The 16,525-nt window shown below is 41.0% G+C and overlaps 1 protein-coding gene across 22 annotated transcripts in view; it reads right to left on the bottom strand.

The window, feature by feature from the left end:
* CREM (cAMP responsive element modulator) overlaps positions 1–16,525 on the bottom strand; it is a 197,176-nt gene that overhangs the window by 162,470 nt on the left and 18,181 nt on the right. The gene's annotated exons all lie outside the window — the stretch shown is intronic.

Consider the following 16,525-nt stretch of genomic DNA (forward strand, 5'->3'; position numbering starts at 1 on the left):
GCGTCATTTAATATTTTCCCCATGGGATCCTTCACTATTGCAACTGGAGGCTTGAATTTTTTCTTGTTCTTTCAGCTTGAGAAACGCCAAGCGTGTTCTTCCGTTTTGGTTTTCCATCTCCAGCTCTTTGCACATGTCATTATAATACTTTACTTTGTCTTCTCGAGTGGCCCTTTGAAATATTCTGTTCAGTTCTTTTACTTCATCAATTCTTCTGTTTGCTTTAGCTGCTCGATGCTCAAGAGCAAGTTTCAAAGTCTCCTCTGACATCCATCTTGGTCTTTTCTTTCTTTCCTGTCTTTTCAGTGACCTCTTGCTTTCTTCATGGATGATGTCCTTGATGTCATTCCACAACTCATCTGGTCTTCGGTCACTAGTGTTCAATGTGTCAAATCTATTCTTGAGGTGGTCTCTAAATTCAGGTGGGAAATACTCAAGGTCATATTTTGGCTCTCGTGGACCTGCTCTGATTTTCTTCAGTTTCAGCTTGAACTTGCATATGAGCAATTGATGGTCTGTTCCACAGTCGGCCCCTGGCCTTGTTCTGACTGATGATATTGAGCTTCTCCATCGTCTCTTTCCATAGATGTAGTCAATTTGAATTCCAGAACACTTAATTGTGCTCATGAGGAACCTTTACATAGATCAAGAGGCAGTTGTTCTGATAGAACAAGGGGATACTGATTGGTTTAAAGTCAGGAAAGGTGTGCGTCAGGGTTGTATTCTTTCACCATACCTATTTAATCTGTATGCTGAACAAATAATCTGAGAAGCTAGACTATATGAAGAAGAACGGGGCATCAGGATTAGTGGAAGACTCATCAACAACCTGCGTTATGCAGATGACACGACCTTGCTTGCTGAAAGTGAAGAGGACTTGAAGCACTTACTAATGAAGATCAAAGACCACAGCCTTCAGTATGGATTAAACCTCAACATAAAGAAAACAAAAATCCTCACAACTGGACCAATGAGCAACATAATGATAAATGGAGAAAAGATTGAAGTTGTCAAGGATTTCATTTTACTTGCATCCACAATCAACAGCCATGGAAGCAGCAGTCAAGAAATCAAAAGACGCATTGCATTGGGTAAATCTGCTGCAAAGGACCTCTTCAAAGTGTTGAAGAGCAAAGACGTCACCCTGAAGACTAAGGTGCGCCTGACCCCAGCCATGGTATTTTCAATCACATCATATGCATGTGAAAGCTGGACAATGAATAAGGAAGGTCGAAGAAGAGTTGACACCTTTAAATTGTGGTGTTGGCGAAGAATATTGAATATACCATGAACTGCCAAAAGAACGAACAAATCTGTCTTGGAAGAAGTGCGGCCAGAATGCTCCTCAGAGGCAAGGATGGCAAGCCTGCGTCTTACATACCTCGGACATGTTGTCAGGAGGGATCAGTCCCTGGAGAAGGACATCATGCTTGGCAGAGTACAAGGACAGTAGAAAAGAGGAAGGCCCTCAACAAGGTGGACTGATACAGTGGCTGCAACAACGAGCTCAAGCATAACAACAATTGTAAGGATGGCACAGGACCGGGCAGTGTTTCATTCTGTTGTGCATAGGGTCGCTATGAGTCGGAATCAACTCAACAGCACCTAACAACAACAATCCTTTACCCTCTTCCTTTTTCATTCTACATATATATGGCTTCATTGATCCTATATGTGGATGGCTCCCAAATCTGTATTTACACCTCCCTCTTATTGAGCATCTCAGTCTGAAGTTTTCACAGGCACCTGTCCCTTCCCTTATATTCCTGCTTTCAGCAGAGCACATCACCAACCACTCAAGCTCCAAACCCAGAATCATATGTCTATATGTCAGTCACAACCAGGGCAACTACAAAAAAGCCCTGAGCCTCCTACTGAAGAAAGGCAGCAATGGACGGTCGGCAGCCAGCCCGCTCACTCTCCCTGCCGGACTCCCACTTGGCACTGTCGATTAACCTCCTACCTCAACAATGAACCAAGTAGCTAAGCTGCTGCTCCTTACAACTGTTGCTGCCCATTCTAAAGGCCATACATCATAGACACTGGGCCTCCACAGCCTAGGCTGTGACTGAACTGTGATGTTCCACCCTAGTCAAGTCCAAGATACAAGCTCCTCCCATACTGTACCTTCACTCTCCTAACTAGTGCTTCCTTCCACTCCCACCCTCCACGATACAATTCCTCACTCTCCTTCCCAAACCTCTGCAATGTGTTATGTGGACTCCCAAAGCCTGTGAGTGAAATGTGGGAATGCCACTCCCCCGACAGTGCTCTCACGCAGGCTGGTCCTCTGACAGCCCATCCAGAGCAGAAGGCTGGCTCGACATCATCTGTGACCCCCAGTACTGCCTCCCAGCTGCTCTGCCTCCACTGTCTCCGAAAAACTTTGCTCCGCTGAGGCTGGAGGTCACCAATTGTAGCATCCTGTCCTCATTCATACTGCAGTCACCATTAACTCACCTCCAGGATATAAACTGAATACCATCTGGAGTCTTCCTCTCCAACTCTGGTTTTATCATTCCGTGTCTCTTTAAAGCTTGAATAAAAACTCTTTCCTTCCTCTAATTCCTGTTTAATGCCATTCTCTACTCGAGTGGCTGGCCACACACTGGACCTTGTCAGTGTCGAGAACTGTTCCACCTCTGAAATACTCCCGACACCCCACTCTGCCTGCAACACCCTACTCTTCTAGCACATTCCCTACCCTCAGTTCTCCCTTCACACCTGTTCTCCCACCACATTGAGACCTCCAGACCACTGAAGTCTCTGCTTTCTTTCTTTCCATTAGCTACCCCCTCTTCATTTCCCACCCTATTCCACTTAGAATCCACAGTCCATCATTTTAACTGCTATTTTCCCAATACCCTAAATTCTTTAGTCCCCTTTCCTTTTGTTGCATCTGCTTAGTAAATATCAATCTCAGATAAAACCAACTCTCTGCCTCATCTATGCCTGCATCAAAGCTGATAAATAATACTGAATAAAATCACAAAACAGAATATTACTAAAACTATTCATGGTTTTCAACCTCATTTTTTTTTTGCTCTCCCATACTCCATAACTGTTTCATATTTTCTCTCTCTTCTCAAATCCCTGAACTAATCTACCACTTGATCCTGCCTCCTGTTTCAGATGAGAACTCCCTCAAATCAACAAACCCACTTACATCTACACGCACCACCTTCCCGTGCCTCTCGCCTCCTCACTCTTAAATTCCTCTATTTGATCCTATCTGCATGTCTGCCCTATTTAGGGGCCCTATTTTTTTTTTTTATGTTATGAATTACTCTCTCTTTCCTTTTCTAATGGTTTCCTTCTATGAAGATTTAAACATCTTCAAGTCTCTCCCATCTTAAACACACACACACTGGACCTTGAACTTTTCTCCTCTCTCTCACTGTTAAATCTACCTGAAAGAACTGCCAACATTATCTTCATTTTCTCACCTCCCACCTACTGCTAGACAACCTCAAATTGACTTCTGTGCCACTAAAATGTCTCCAGAAAAGATAAACAATCTCTGTCACTAAATTCAATGCACATTTTAAGTTCTTACGTTGCTTGAACCCTCAGCAGTATTCAAAAACTGCCGACCACATTGTCCTTCTTAAACTCTTGCTTGATGTCCTCGACGTTGTATTTTCTTCTCATCCAACTTCTGACAATTTCTTCAAAGTTCCTCGCCAATTCCTTCCCTTACTCAATGTGAGCCTTTAATAATGCATATCTTCAGGGTTGTGTTTGGCCTTCTCGCCTCACTCTCAACTCTCACCCCGTGTGGTATCATCTACGTTTCTGTATTCAAATACAATCTTTAAGCCTACGACTCTTAAATATACGTCTCTAGGCCACGGCTCTCTCCTGAACTCCAGTGCTTACTTAACAGCTCCAGCCAGCTGTTCTGCAGTGTCTCACACTCAATGTGCCCAAAAGCTAAACTCCTCTTCTACCCCCACAAAAACACGTTCCTTCTCCTGAGTGTCCTATCTCAGGAAAGGGGAACCTACCATCCATTCAGTTGCTCAGGCAAGAAACCCAGATGCCTTGCTGAAACGCCTCTCTTTCAGTCCCTACTTCCATCGTCACTAGGTGTGATGATGATTCTTCCTTCCAGATAGCAATGAAGTCCCCTTCCCTACATTTCTACTGCAACCATTCTTGTCTCGCTACTCCAATCCATGCCAATCGTTATTTTTCTAAAACATTTATCAGTCTGCTTAAAACACTTCTCCACTTGAAACTTTTCAGTGGCTCCCTACTGATAATAGCATAAAACACAAAGTTCGTAAAATAACAATCACCATCATTACCATTTACTGAGCACATACTCTGTGATAAACGCCACCGCTTTTAACCCTTACAGCTCTGTAACCAGGTGCGCTGAGTGGATCCCAACCCAGGGCGTGCCCACGTGTGTTCCACTGGAGCTGCGATCCACAGGGTTTCAGTGGCTGCTTTTCAAAAGCAGGTCACCAGGCCTTTCTTCTGAGGTGCTTCTGGGTGGACTTGAACTGTCAACCTTTCAGTCAGCAGCCAAATGATTAACTACCCAGGGACTCTGAACAACTCAGTAAGGTCCATATAATTAGCTCTCTTTTAGAGATGAGGAAAAGGAGACATAGGGAGGTTAAAACTGTGATCTTACCCCAAAGGTAAGTGGCACAAACTTCACATACTCAATGACCTAATCAAACGCCATGCCATTACTTCACAACACGGCCTCACTTTACTGCTACAGCCTCATCTCCAGTGACTCCGTGCCTTCCCATACTGTACACTCCAGCCTCACTGGGAGCCATTCTCTGCACACACATCTTATTCCCCTGGTTCTAACGTCTTACATATGCTTGTCCCTCTTCCTGGAGTGCCCTTCACTCCTTCTTAGTCCAAAAGGCAAATTCCTACTAGTTTTTCAAGGCTAGACTCAAGGACATCATCTTTCTAAAGCCTATTCCAGTAGCTTTGGGCAGAATTACACTCTTCCGAGTTCCCAAAGTTATTTTAAGTAATACTGCTCACTCTAGCACTTGTACAGCAGGTAAAACGTTTACCCACATAGTGACACTACTGTGAGCAGTTCAAGGACCAGGATCACATCTCAGCTTTCTATGCATCCCCCGGTGCCTAGTACAGAACCTACTCTAAATGTTAAATAAACCAATTAATCAACAACTCTGTGAGACTGTGCACCTATCAGATGTTACTATAATGACAACAATGAGGTTTGGGAGATTAAATGACTCTCCAATGGGCACATAACAGGTAGCATGACGGGAGCTGAAAAAGTTTTTCTAACTATGACCCCAGTGTTCCTTCCACAGCCAGTGCCCTGAGTGTTCCAGTTTAGACATCAATTTATACTAAGGTGTGTTTTTAAGGAGCCCTGGTGGTGCAGTGGTTAAACTGTGTGGCTGCTAACTAAAAGGTCAGCAGTTCGAACCCACCAGCTGCTCTGCAGGAGAAAGATGCAACAGTTTGCTTCCATAAAAATTTACAGCCTTAGAAACCCTATTGGGCAGTTCTACTCTGTCCTACTGGTCACTATGAGTCAGAATCAACTCAATGGCAGAGGGTTTTTTGGCTTGGGTGGTTAAGCTCTCAGCTGCTAACTGAAAGGTTGGCGGTTCAAACCCATTGGCCGCTCTGTGAGAGACAGCTGCGGCAGTCTGTGGTCATAAAGATTACAGCCTTGGAAACTCTATGGGGCAGTTCTACCTGTCCTTTAGGGTTGCTATGAATCAAAATCGATTTGATGGCAACAGTTAACGGGTATGTTTTTGGGTACACTGCAACTGTTGCCACAATCTTCACTCAGATATTTTTTGTCTTTCCCACTAAAATGTAGGGATTATAATTTTTATCCCACTGGATTCTTCTAGAGCACCTAATACTGTGCCCAGTACGTGTCATTTTGTAAAGTTTGATAAAATCAGATTATCTGAAGGTAAAAAATCATCTACAGAATAATAAGTTCGACACTATCAATCTAAAATAATAAACCCTATCATCTACAAGGGAAACCTTGGTGGCTCAGTGGTTAAGAGCTATGACTGCTAACCAAAAGGTCGGCAGTTCGAATCCACCAGGTGCTCCTTGGAAACCCTACGGGGCAGTTCTACTTTGTCCTATAGGGTCGCTATGAGTTGGAACTGACTCAACAGCAACAGGTTCGGTTTGGTTTTTATCATCTACGAACAAGTTTATTGCATCTGTCTATCTCCAACTGCTCTCCAGCACGACCCACCAGGCCCAGTGAAGGCCAGTCCCAGAACAGGACTCAGGGCAGAAGATTCAACTAACTAACATTTGAATGCTTAATTCTCTCAGCAGGAGATTCAGGACTTAGAACTTAAATGACACCCGTACAATACCAACACACGTAAATCAAACCATTTTCCTATTCTGATGGAGGTGTCTACCTGTTATTTCTCTCTCAACCTGGGCACATTAGAAAATGGGGCTGGTGAGGGAATTAAAGGGGGTGGTCTTGGTGGCACAGCGGTTTAGAGCTCAGCTGCTAACCAAAAGGTCTGCAGTCAGTTCGAAGCCACCAGGTGCTCCCTGGAAGCCCTACAGGGCAGTTCTACTCTGTCCTATGGGGTCACTATGACTCGGAATTGACTCGATGGCACTGGGTCTGGGTTTTTTGGTTAAGGTGCAAAGGAACAATCCAATAACGGAAAAATCTTGATTTCCCTTGACTTATGAAAAAGTCCTTGAATTAGAAAAAATTTATCTTTGGAGTACTTAAAGTATGGGATTCAAATCTATTTCTAAATAAATCTGAAACTCCTATTAAACGCCACTATATTAAGAACCTCAACAGCTCCAGACAGATTTTATTTATAAAATATGAGACAGATTCATTCCAATCCTTCATTGTTCGTTATATATTTTGTAACTAAAAGTATTAAGACTAAAGACATGTCAGGAAATTCTTCTCCCAAAATCTTACTTTCTATAATAGCCAAATGTCAAACATAGTTGTATCAACAATAACAATTTTTCAAATTAATTATGGAGTATTTGAATCTTAAATGATATTTTTTAAGAGAAAGGACCAACAATTATAAATTATAGAACATTTAACGATAAAGGCATAAGAAAATGATTTTAAAAATACACACACACACTCATACACACACACATGCACACACAAAAAGTCCATTAAGCACTATGAACTAAGAGCTGGCAAAATGCTAGCAAACATTGGTTCCACAACCCAAAAGAACAGACAAGAATTTGCTAAAATGAGCATATTAAAACTTATAAATGGCTAAGAATAGAAGCAACATTCTTTTCTTATGAAGGTTAAATATTTCTCCTGAAATCCTCTCTATGTTCTTGAGTAAACCTTTTTCTCTTTAGATACAAACCCAAATGTTATCCCCAACCATTCCAGATATATTAGGAATCAATTCAATAACATGATGATATAACTATTGTTTTACAAAAATAGGATCTCCCATTAACACCATTTTTTAAGATTTCTAGGATGACTTTTTTAGAGTAATTCAAACAAATTATATGTGTTTACTGATTTTTCTAGGACTATAATAGAACATCTGTATCATATGTCAATAACTCTCTCAAATACTCAAGAATAAAAGTACAGTACTGTTAGTGTACAACACAAAAACACCATAAAAATTTCAAAAAATACTCAAGAACAATGTAAAATACTGAATAACAGTTCAGTACTGTTTGTTTATACAGCACAATACAAACAAAAGGTAGATAACCATAACATACAAGAAACAAGCACACAGGTCGGGGCCAAAATGGCTGACTAGGTAGATGCTACCTCAGATCCCTCTTGCAACAAAGACCCGGAAAAACAAGTGAATCAATCACATACATGACAATCTACGAACCCTGAACAACAAACACAGATTTAAGAGTTGAACTGAGTGACAGAGACGGAGTACGAACAACTATGGGGAAGAAGCAACTGTTTTCAGAGCCTGTAGCCAGCGTCCCAGTCAGGTAACCTTGGTGCCAGGCGTAGGACTGGGCGCAGGGGAGCTGAACACGACATCTGTGACAGCGCAAATATGGGGCGCAGCCCTAGCCCCCTGAACTGACCTCGGGAGGGGGCCCAGCCGGTCAGCGCGGGTGGCGTGGCCACGCGGATGGTGGGAGGAGAAGTCGCCGGGAGGCAGTGACTGGTTTTGGAGCCGGGATTGCAGCATCCCAGCTGAGGAACCTTGGCGCCGGGCTTTGGACTGGGCACAGGGGAGCTAACGCGGCATCCGGTCACAGCACAAACACAGGGCGCAGCCCTACTCCCCTGAACTAACCCCAGGAGGGGGCCCAGCCGGTCCGCAGAGACGGCGCGGCTACGCGGCTGGCAGGACAAAAAATCCCCAGGAGGCAGCGACTGATTTTAGAGCCGGGAGTGCAGAGTCCCAGCAGGGGAACCCTTGACGCTGGGCTTTGGACTGGCAGCGAAGGATCTGACCGCAGCTTCACCGGGCCAGACCCTCGGGGACGATTTCCACACAGTCAGCACACATAGGCGAAACGCCCCTCGGGAATCCCAGATAAAATAGTCATCCCAAGCAAGATAAGCAACTTTGGCTATGTTCCGGGGTGCTACTCTCCTGTTTTTCTGAATCCCCCCCTCCCCTTCCCAGGCGGCTTCATTAACATTGGAATTTCCTGAGCCAGAGGAAAAACGGTTCCCGCTCCGCGGCTTTGCTTTTCCTTTTTTTTTTTTGGTCTTTTCCTAACCCATTCTTCCGGCCTGAGAGAAGGAATCACAAAAAACCCAGGGACCAAAAATCCTTTCCTAATTGGACTAAAAACACAGAACCAGCTCCAGCCAAGCATATATGACCCAGACCTCTGGCTTTCATCCTTACAGGGAACAAGGAGGCTGTTATAATGCAAAGGCACTTCTGATAGGGATCTGACTGCATTTTTTTTAAGCGGATTTACTGGAAAAAAAAGTTTCTCAGGTCTGATATCTCTACTTATTCAACAGACCCCTAACTGACCCACAACAAGGAACTGAGGGCTGAAGCTCACCCCAGACCACTTAGCCTCTTGCCTTAGGGGTCTAAGGAGGGTGACACCTACCAATCAGTAGAGGTACTTACATTGGGGGCCTAAGGTACACCTGCAGAGCCCTCCCACCAAGCTGCTATACGAATAGAGACACTCCTACCTCACTGACACTTGGGGGAAGCCTGTCAGCATCCTGCCCCCCCCCAGAGGGTGAACCCCAGCTGCTACTAGAAGCTGGTGCACACAACTATCACCACTACTTCTAAAGCTGGATAGGTGTTAGGGTGCATCACACACTTGATGACCCAAAATCAGATTCTACTCAAGAATAGTGAATAGACTCAGGCATATATATCTGGCAACAGCCCAAACCAGCTGGTAATAGGTCATAAATAAGTCAAGGGCTACAACAAACAAGACAGCACAATCTAGTAGCCCATCCACGTATACTGAAAGAAAACAAAACAAGATAAGACTCAGTGAGCAAATATAGAATAAATCACTACTATATCTTTTTTTTTTTATATCTTAGTGATGGCTCGGAGACAGCAGTCGATATCAAACCACATAAAGAAGCAGACCATGACAGCTTCTCCAAACCCCCAAACAAAAGAATCAAAATCTTTCCCAAATGAAGATACACTCCTGGAATTATCAGATACAGAATATAAAAAACTAACTTACAGAATGCTTCAAGACATCAGGGATGACCTCAGAAATGAAATAAGGCAAACTGCAGAAAAAGCCAAGGAACACACTGATAAAACAGTTGAAGTACTCAAAAAGATTATTCAAGAACATAGTGGAAAAATTAATAAGTTGCAAGAATCCATAGAAAGACAGCATGCAGAAATCCAAAAGATTAACAATAAAATTACAGAATTAGACAATGCAATAGGAAGTCAGAGGAGCAGACTCGAGCAATTAGAACCCAGAGTGGGAAATCTGGAGGACCAGGGCATTAACACCAACATAGCTGAAAAAAAATCAGATAAAAGAATTTAAAAAAATGAAGAAACCCTAAGAATCATGTGGGACTCTATCAAGAAGGATAACTTGCGTGTGATTGGAGTCCCAGAACAGGGAGGGAGGACAGAAAACCCAGAGAAAATAGTTGAAGATCTGCTGACAGAAAACTTCCCTGCCATCATGAAAGACGAAAGGATATCTATCCAAGATGCTCATCGAACCCCATTTAAGATTGATCCAAAAAGAAAAACACCAAGACATATTATCATCAAACTTGCCAAAACCAAAGATAAATAGAAAATTTTAAAAGCAGCCAGGGATAAAAGAAAGGTCTCCTTCAAGGGAGAATCAATAAGTTCAGACTACTCAGCAGAAACCATGCAGGCAGGAAGGCAATGGGATGACATATACAGAGCACTGAAGGAGAAAAACTGCCAACCAAGGATCATATATCCAGCAAAACTCTCTCTCAAATATGAAGGCAAAATTAAGATATTTACAGATAAACACAAGCTTAGAGAATTTGCAAAAACCAAACCAAAGCTACAACAAATACTAAAGGAAATTCTTTGGTCAGAAAACCAATAATATCAGATACCAGCACAACACAAGATCACAGAACATCCTGGTATCAACTCAAATAGGGAAATCACACCAAAAAATTAAGATTACAAAAAAAAAAATGCTCAAAACAGGGAATCATTGAAGTCAATATGTAAAAGATCACAATAATCAAAAAGGGGGACCAAACACAGGTGGCAAAGAACTGCCATATGGAGAGGGATACAAGGCGATATAGGATAATACAAATTAGGTTTTTATTTAGAAAAATAGGGGTAAATATTAAGGTAACCACAAAGAGGTATAACAACTCCATAACTCAAAATAAAAGCCAAGAAAAACGTAACGACTCAACAAACATAAAGTCAAATACTATGAAAATGAGGATCTCACAATTTACAAAGAAAAACGTCTCAGCACGAAAAAGTAAGTGGAAAAATGAAATTGTCAACAACACACATAAAAAGGCATCAAAATGACAACACTGAACACTTATTTATAATTACACTGAATGTAAATGGACTAAATGCACCAATAAAGAGACAGAGAGTCTCGGACTGGATAAAGAAACACAATCCGTCTATATCCTGCCTACAAGAGACACACCTTAGACTTAGAGACACAAACAAACTAAAACTCAAAGGATGGAAAAAATATATCAAGCAAACAATAAGCAAAAAAGAAGAGGAGTAGCAATATTAATTTCTGACAAAACAGACTTTAAACTTAAATCCACCACAAAGGATAAAGAAGGACACTACATAATGATAAAAGGAACAATTGATCAGGAAGATATAACCATATTAAATATTTATGCACCCAATGACAGGGCTACAAGATACATAAATCAAATTTTAACAGAACTGAAAACTGAGATAGACACCTCCACAATTATAGTAGGAGACTTCAACACACCACTTTCGGAGAAGGACAGGACATCCAGTAAGAAGCTCAATAGAGACACAGAAGACCTAATTACAACAATCAACCAACTTGACCTCATTGACTTATACAGAACTCTCCACCTAACTGCTGCAAAGTATACTTTTTTTTCTAGCGTACATGGAACATTCTCTAGAATAGACCACATATTAGGTCATAAAACAAACCTTTGCAGAATCCAAAACATCGAAATATTACAAAGCATCTTCTCAGACCACAAGGCAATAAAAGTGGAAATCAATAACAGAAAAACTACGTAAAAGAAATCAAATACTTGGAAACTGAACAATACCCTGCTGAAAAAAGACTGGGTTATAGAAGACATTAAGGAGGGAATAAGGAAATTCATAGAATGCAACGAGAATGAAAATACTTCCTATCAAAACCTCTGGGACACAGCAAAAGCTGTGCTCAGAGGCCAATTTATGTCGATAAATGCACACATACAAAAAGAAGAAAGAGCCAAAATCAGAGAACTGTCCCTACAACTTGAACAAATAGAAAGTGAGCAACAAAAGAATCCATCAGGCACCAGAAGAAAACAAATAATAAAAATTAGAGCTGAACTAAATGAATTAGAGAACAGAAAAACAATTGAAAGAATTAACAAAGCCAAAAGCTGGTTCTTTGAAAAAATTAACAAAATCGATAAACCATTGGCTAGACTGACTAAAGAAATACAGGAAAGGAAACAAATAACGCAAATAAGAAACGAGAAGGGCCACATCACAACAGAACCAACTGAAATTAAAAGAATCATATCAGATTATTACGAAAAATTATACTCTAACAAATTTGAAAACCTAGAAGAAATGGATGAATTCCTGGAAAAACACTACCTACCTAAACTAACACATTCAGAAGTAGAACAACTAAATAGACCCATAACAAAAAAAGAGATTGAAACGGTAATCAAAAAACTCCCAACAAAAAAAAAGCCCTGGCCCGGATGGCTTCACTGCAGAGTTCTACCAAACCTTCAGAGAAGAGTTAACACCACTACTACTAAAGGTATTTCAAAGCATAGAAAATGACGGAATACTACCTAGGTCATTCTATGAAGCCACCATCTCCCTGATACCAAAACCAGGTAAAGACATCACAAAAAAAGAAAATTACAGACCTATACCCCTCATGAACATAGATGCAAAAATCCTCAACAAAATTCTAGCCAATAGAATTCAACAACATATCAAAAAAATAATTCACCACGACCAAGTGGGATTTATACCAGGTATGCAAGGCTGGTTTAATATTAGAAAAACCGTTAATGTAATCCACCATACAAATAAAACAAAAGAAAAAAACCACATGATCTTATCAATTGATGCAGAAAAGGCATTTGACAAAGTCCAACACCCATTTATGATAAAAACTCTCAGCAAAATGGGAACTGAAGGAAAATTCCTCAACATAATAAAGGGCATCTATGCAAAGCCAACAGCCAACATCACTCTAAATGAAGAAAACCTGAAAGCATTTCTCTTGAGAACGGGATCCAGACAAGGATGCCCTTTATCACCACTCTTATTCAACATTGTGCTAGAAGTCCTAGCCAGAGCAATTCGGCTAGACAAAGAAATAAACGGCATCCGGATTGGCAAAGAGGAAGTAAAATTATCTCTATTTGCAGATGACATGATCTTATATGCAGAAAACCCCAAGGAATCCTCCAGAAAACTACTGAAACTAATAGAAGAGTTTGGCAGAGTCTCAGGTTATAAGATAAACATACAAAAATCACTTGGATTCCTCTACATCAACAAAAAGAACATCAAAGAGGAATTCACCAAATCAATACCATTCACAGTAGCCCCCAAGAAGATAAGATACTTAGGAATAAATCTTACCAAGGATGTAAAAGACCTATACAAAGAAAACTACAAAGCTCTACGACAAGAAATTAAGAAGGACATATTAAGTGGAAAAACATACCTTGCTCATGGATAGGAAGACTTAACATAGTAAAAATGTCTATTCTACCAAAAGCCATCTATACATACAATGCACTTCTGATCCAAATTCCAATGGCATTTTTTAAGGTGATAGAGAAACAAATCACCAACTTCATATGGAAGGGAAAGAAGCCTCGGATAAGCAAAGCATTACTGAAAAAGGAGAAGAAAGTGGGAGGCCTCACTCTACCTGATTTCAGAACCTATTATACAGCCACAGTAGTCAAAACAGCCTGGTACTGGTACAACAACAGATACATAGACCAGTGGAACAGAATTGAGAACCCAGATATAAATCCATCCACATATGAGCAGCTGATATTTGACAAAGGCCCAGTGTCAGTTAATTGGGGAAAACATAGTCTTTTTAACAAATGGTGCTGGCATAACTGGATATCCATTTGCAAAAAAATGAAACAGGACCCATACCTCACACCATGCACAAAAACTAACTCCAAGTGTATCAAAGACCTAAACATAAAGACTAAAACGATAAAGATCATGGAAGAAAAAATAGAGACAACCTTAAGAGCCCTACTACAAGGCATAAACAGAATACAAAACATTACCAAAAATGACGAAGAGAAACCAGATAACTGGGAGCTCCTAAAAATCAAACACCTATGCTCATCTAAAGATTTCACCAAAAGAGTAAAAAGACCACCTACAGACTGGGAAAGAATTTTCAGCTATGACATCTCCGACCAGCGCCTGATCTCTAAAATCTATGTGATTCTGTCAAAACTCAACCACAAAAAGACAAACAACCCAATCAAGAAGTGGGCAAAGGATATGAACACACACTTCACTAAAGAAGATATTCAGGTAGCTAACAGATACATGAGAAAATGCTCTCGATCATTAGCCATTAGAGAAATGCAAATTAAAACTACGATGAGATTCCATCTTACTCCAACAAGGCTGGCATTAATCCAAAAAACACAAAATAATAAATGTTGGAGAGGCTGCGGAGAGATTTGTTATACACTGCTGGTGGGAACGTAAAATGGTACAACCACTTCAGAAATCTATCTGGCGTTATCTTAAACACTTAGAACCATACAACCCAGAAATCCCACTCCTCGGAATATACCCTAGAGAAATAAGAGCCTTCACACGAATAGATATATGCACACCCATGTTTATTGCAGCTCTGTTTACAATAGCAAAAAGCTAGAAGCAACCAAGGTGTCCATCAACAGATGAATGGTTAAATAAATTGTGGTATATTCACACAATGGAATACTATGCATCGATAAAGAACAGTGACGAATCTGTGAAACATTTCATACCATGGAGGAACCTGGAAGGCATTATGCTGAGCGAAATTAGTCAGAGGCAAAGGACAAATATTGTATAAGACCACTATTATAAGATCTTGAGAAATAGTATTAACTGAGAAGAACACATACTTTTGTGGTTACGAGGGGGGAAGGGAGGGAGGGTGGGAGAGGGTTTTTTACTGATTAATTAGTAGATAAGAACTGCTTTAGGTGAAGGGAAGGACAATACTCAAGACATGGAAGGTCAGCTCAATTGGACTGGACCAAAAGCAAAGAAGTTTCCGGGATAAAATGAACGCTTCAAAGGTCAGCGGAGCAATGGCAGGGGTTTGGGGACCATGGTTTAAGGGGACTTCTAACTCAACTGGCAAAATAATTCTATTATGAAAACATTCTGCATCCCACTTTGAAATGTGGCATCTGGGGTCTTAAATGCTAACAAGGGGCCAACTAAGATGCATCAATTGGTCTCAACCCACCTGGAGCAAAGGAGTATGAAGAACACTAAGGTCACATGATAACTAAGAGCCCAAGAGACAGAAAGGGCCACATGAACCAGAGACCTACATCATCCTGAGACCAGAAGAACTAGTTGGTGCCCGGCCACAATCGATGACTGCCCTGACAGGGAGCACAACAGAGAACCCCTGAGGGAGCAGGAGATCAGTGGGATGCAGACCCCAAGTTCTCATAAAGAGACCATACTTAATGGTCTGACTGAGACTAGAGGAATCCCGGCGGTCATGGTCCCCAAACCTTCTGTTGGCACAGGACAGGAACCATTCCCAAAGACAACTCATCAGACATGAAAGGGACTGGACAGTGGGTAGGAGAGAGATGCTGATGAAGAGTGAGCTAATTATATCAGGTGGACAATTGAGACTGTGTTGGCATCTCCTGTCTGGAGGGCGGATGGGAGGATAGAGGGAGTCGGAAACTGGCAAAATTGTCACGAAGGGAGAGACTGGAAGGGCTGACTCATAGGGGGAGAGCAAGTGGGAGTACGGAGTAAGGTGTATATAAGCTTATATGTGACAGACTGACTTGATTTGTAAACGTTCACTTGAAGCTCAATAAAAGTTAATTAAAAAAAAACAAAAATACTCTTTAAAATTATATTTACAATTACAGAAAAATACTTAGACAATTGATCACCATAATTATTTAGGCTACATATATATCAGGAAGAGGCAGGTCTATAAATAGGAGAAAAAATGAGAGGAAATGGAAAGCACTCTTAAAGGATAGGATAGCAGAAACAAGTGAAAAGGAAATACAGGCCCAAAATATCTAAATGAAAAGTAAGACAAAGGCAGTTTCCTGATTATAATTAAGATGTTCAATTAACTAATAAACTTCTCAAATCCGAGTTGTATTCAGTTTGCAAAGATAAATTACAGTGCAGAGCGTATTACCTTTGCAAAAATTTTTTCACTTCTTCTAAAAATAGAGGTTTTTCTGGCCTCTATCTTTAAACAGCTTTACAAACAATGCCATAGAAATGTTTTTCTTTTTAAAACTCAGTTCAACTGATGAAACACAATGTCTCTGAAAGCAACTGAAGAAAGTGTGAAAAAATCTGTTGGGATGTCTGCAAAAGTCTGCTAGAGATTTTCTTCTGTTTTACAAAGTGAAGTACAAGTATAGCCTAAAAGCAAGGAGGAACATTAAGCCTCTGGCGACGTTTCTAATTCTAATATCCCATCGAATTGCCCACACCCTTATATGTGGTCTGTTTTTTTTTTTCTTATATGTGGTCTACTTTCTATCTCAAAAGCGTAGCCCTTAGCATAAGGCAAACGCGTC

This window comes from Loxodonta africana, chromosome 4, assembly GCF_030014295.1.
Source record: "Loxodonta africana isolate mLoxAfr1 chromosome 4, mLoxAfr1.hap2, whole genome shotgun sequence".
Taxonomy (NCBI): Eukaryota; Metazoa; Chordata; class Mammalia; order Proboscidea; family Elephantidae; genus Loxodonta; species Loxodonta africana.